Source organism: Andrographis paniculata, unplaced genomic scaffold, assembly GCF_009805555.1.
Source record: "Andrographis paniculata isolate CXL003 unplaced genomic scaffold, ASM980555v1 Contig94END, whole genome shotgun sequence".
NCBI lineage: Eukaryota > Viridiplantae > Streptophyta > Magnoliopsida > Lamiales > Acanthaceae > Andrographis > Andrographis paniculata.
In genome coordinates, this window is record NW_026137633.1 from 3,651 (window position 1) to 7,292 (window position 3,642).

A 3,642-nucleotide genomic window follows, 5' to 3' on the forward strand; every position below is an offset into this window, starting at 1 on the left:
ACGGAGTTGGTAGACTTTGTTCAAAATAACATTAGTTACGATTGTGCTTCGTAACAAATGGTGTATAAATTTATTTTTTAGATTATTCTTTTTAATAATATTAAAATAAATTCAAAGAAAAGGAAAACAATGATTTTTATTAATAAAAAAATTATTTATTTTAATTATATTAAAATAAATTAAAAAAAAACAAATGCTTTTTATATCCTTAGTTATACAATATTCACACTTTCAAAAATTATTCTACTCATCTTCATAGACATTGCGACTCCGAAGCCCTACATCCTTCCGGTGAAATCGAAGGTGTTCGTCAGCCGTCATAGCTCACCACTGTTGAGTTGAGGAGCCACCACCAACTTATTTTGGTACTCGATATGTCCTTCGATTTTGTTGACCATCTGTTATGGTTGATTCGCTTATAGTTTTGGGAATCAAAAAGGTTCCCTATCCTTCGCCCTACGAGTCGAGCGCCGACAATGGTGTCATGACTTTTAATCGCCATCTCCAATGCCTCTTCAGGGACAATTGGTCACCTATCCCCTTGACGGAGAAGGTGTCCTCACCCTCCTAGCCCTATAAGTGTCATTTGTCCTCTCATTTGTTTCCCCATTTTTATGTACATTATTGTTCATTTTCATCGGTGTTGATGGTGTTGACTAGTTACTTGAGTATGAAGTTCGGGTTGATTTGGTAGGTATTCTCTCCATCCCCAAACTTACACTTCCGTAACTGCCTCTTCAGCTTGCACTCCACCTGCTCGATCAATTGCTCATTCGGCTAATTTCTTCCCCCTTGATCCAAAACCAACTATATATATCTTCCGAGTTGATAAGATTGTAGGCTTCTTATTAGATAACAAAATAAATCAGCTCGCTGCGGGCCTTTTCCTTATTTGTGATATGGCATCAAATTAAAGTCTTTTATTGAATTATATTTGTTACTCTCATTATACATGTATTGTCTTCTAGCATTTTTCCTCTTTTCTTTAGTTCTTACAGGGTAGCTTCTAAGGTTTGAAATATAATATATATATATATTTATTTTCTTGGAATAGGAGTTTGCTAAATTAAAGAAGAAGCTTTAGACCAGCAAAGCAAATTTGGAAAAGTTAAGATAAGAGAACGAGCATAAACATTTTTCTCTAAGTATTTTTACATCAGCCTTGTGAGTCAATTTTCAGCTTTAAATTGATTGTGGTTTATGATTCAATTAATCTATGTTCTGGTTTATTTATGTCTCATTCACCTGGCTTGTTTTATTTTGGTGTTTGCATTTTGTTTTGGTTGTTGGCCTTTGTTGCTCTTTCTTGTTGATTGTGTGTGGAAGTTGAGCCACTCTAGATTGTGAGAATTTTGGTGAGATGGTTGTGATTTGTGTTCGATTTGGTTGTGATCATTCTTGGAAGTGTTAGTTTCATGCATATATCTTGGGTGGTAGTAACCTCAGTTTTGAGTTGCCAATGACTTCTGTTTTATTTTATTTTGGTGCTTCTTGAAGTCATGGAGTTGGAGGCTGATATTGGTGTATGGTAGTTTGTCTTTGATCGAATAGGTTGGTGCATAGGCAAGTTCTTCAAATCAGATTTTGATTGACAGTCATCCAGGTAACTGAGTAGTGCGAGGGGTGTGCAGAGTTGGTGTTGGCAGCATGCTTTTTCGGGTGTGCAACATTGAAGGAAGAATCTTGGATTCTTATGCATCCATTTGATATTCCAGTTCATTATTTTTTATCTAGACTGGTATTCTCCTCAACTCTGAGTTGCTGGTGACTTTTGTTTTATTTGATTTTGATGCTTCTTTAAGTCATGGAATTGGAGGCTGGATTGATCCAAGCAGTCCATTATTTGATTTGTTGTTTCCTTTGGCAGATGCAGTGGAAGTTCATCTCTGGTTTTGATATTGTGAGTTTAGTTCTCATCATGGGATTTCATCTATAGTTTTGATTCTTGGAGGTAAATTTTTTTATTGTTGGCTTTGCATTGAGGATTGAACATATCAAGTGTGATCTTTGGTTGATTCTTCCTTTTGGTTGGTGGCTTGTTATATCCTTGCGCTTGAGTTTGCGGTTTGGAGATCATGGATTGGATGATTGGTGCAATATTGGTTATAGGAGGTATTCATTCTCAAGGAGTGGGTTTGTTGTTAATCTAGTCTAGTTGTGGGAGGTTGGTATGGCTTGAGTAGCCGAATTGCTTGGGATTTTATGGTTTTTGTAATCATGTTCAGGCTTTGGATGGTTGGATTTGGTAGGTTTCTTTTAGTTTGGGTCTGTGCGTTCCTATGTAATCATGTTCACACTTTCCTTGGTCAAGGTCTTCGTGACATCCGCGTCAGTCCCGGACACACCCCTTATTTTGCCGACCATTTATGGGGCGACTACCCTTCGCGATGTCGTCGGCGAAGATCCTATTGAGTGGAGCTACAAGGACGTAAGGATCTACTTTAATACCTTTCTTGTATTGCCTTCCGAAATTTATAAGAAGTATGACTTAAAGTAATCTCTGTGTTGGCAATTGCAGCTCATGCGCCGGGCTTGAAATGTTGGTACCGATACACCCATGTTAATTGCCCCGTTTGTCATATGGATTGAATGTCGAACCTGTCTTTGGATGGATTGTGTTGAGTTTTTGTTGAACTATGTCTGGAATTGATGCGTAGACCTTTGTGGTTTGAATTCGTATGGTGAAAAATGTGCCTAATGGGATTGATGGATAACCGTATTTGCTTATTGCGTTGTTTACTTGTGTTTGAACTGTTAAGCACGTTTTGCGGAACAGGTTGTTGATGTGTAGATACTAGTAGGCTTGTTCTATGGGTTGCTTTACTTTGTTGGTAGGTATGGAATTCAGATTTTAATATGAATTAATGTTTGCGCGGGGCGTAATGATGATGATGTTTATAGCAATCTTTGTATTCGTAATTTATTTTCGTATCATACGCATCACAGCAGGTCCATTTGTTACGAACAATTTCAATTGCAGCGTACCCCCTGTTTTTCACAATACGCTATTTTTCCGTAACAAAAGGCCAGAAAATCGTAACAAAAAGTGGTCTTTGGATATTTGTTGTTACAAACGGTTTCGTGACTATAAGTAGGTAATATTTTTTTTACGGGGTTCAATGCCGTTACAAATAGTCGTAACAAAAACCAAGTTCTGACAACCGGTCAATGGAAAACACTTGTAACGCGAGGAACTTCCGTAACAAATACCGTAACTAAAAGTCCGGCCACACGCGCGGAAGGATCTACCTTTCGTTACGAGAGAAAATTCGTAACAAACATCGTAACAAATACCATACTTCAGGGAGCGTTGACCGATCGTAATAGTTACGAAAAGTGGCGTGGCAAAAAACATTCGTTACGCGAGTACACATTACGGAAAAAAGTCGTAACAAAGGCGTAGCAAATACGAAAATTGCACGAAATATGGCTTTTCGTTACGATGTTCCGGCCGTAATAGAAAACAGTTTTTTTGGTAGTGCATGTTATAGATTATACTTACTTTGTGCTCTATAATTGTAATTGCGGTGCTTTTCGTATTCGTTGTAGAGTGTTCGAAATTAGTACATTTAGCGCTTTTGTTTTTTCAATGTTTTCCCTTTATATTATATAGCATGTTATAGATTATACTTACTTTGTGCT

General features: G+C 37.4%; 1 long non-coding RNA gene across 1 annotated transcript; it reads left to right on the forward strand.

Annotated features, from left to right (window-relative positions):
- The first annotated feature begins 2,367 nt into the window (after positions 1-2,367).
- LOC127243136 (uncharacterized) lies at positions 2,368-2,857 on the forward strand. The gene is made up of 2 exons (XR_007836946.1): positions 2,368-2,428; positions 2,519-2,857. It is a non-coding gene; the product is annotated as an uncharacterized LOC127243136 (long non-coding RNA).
- Positions 2,858-3,642: the final 785 nt, after the last annotated feature.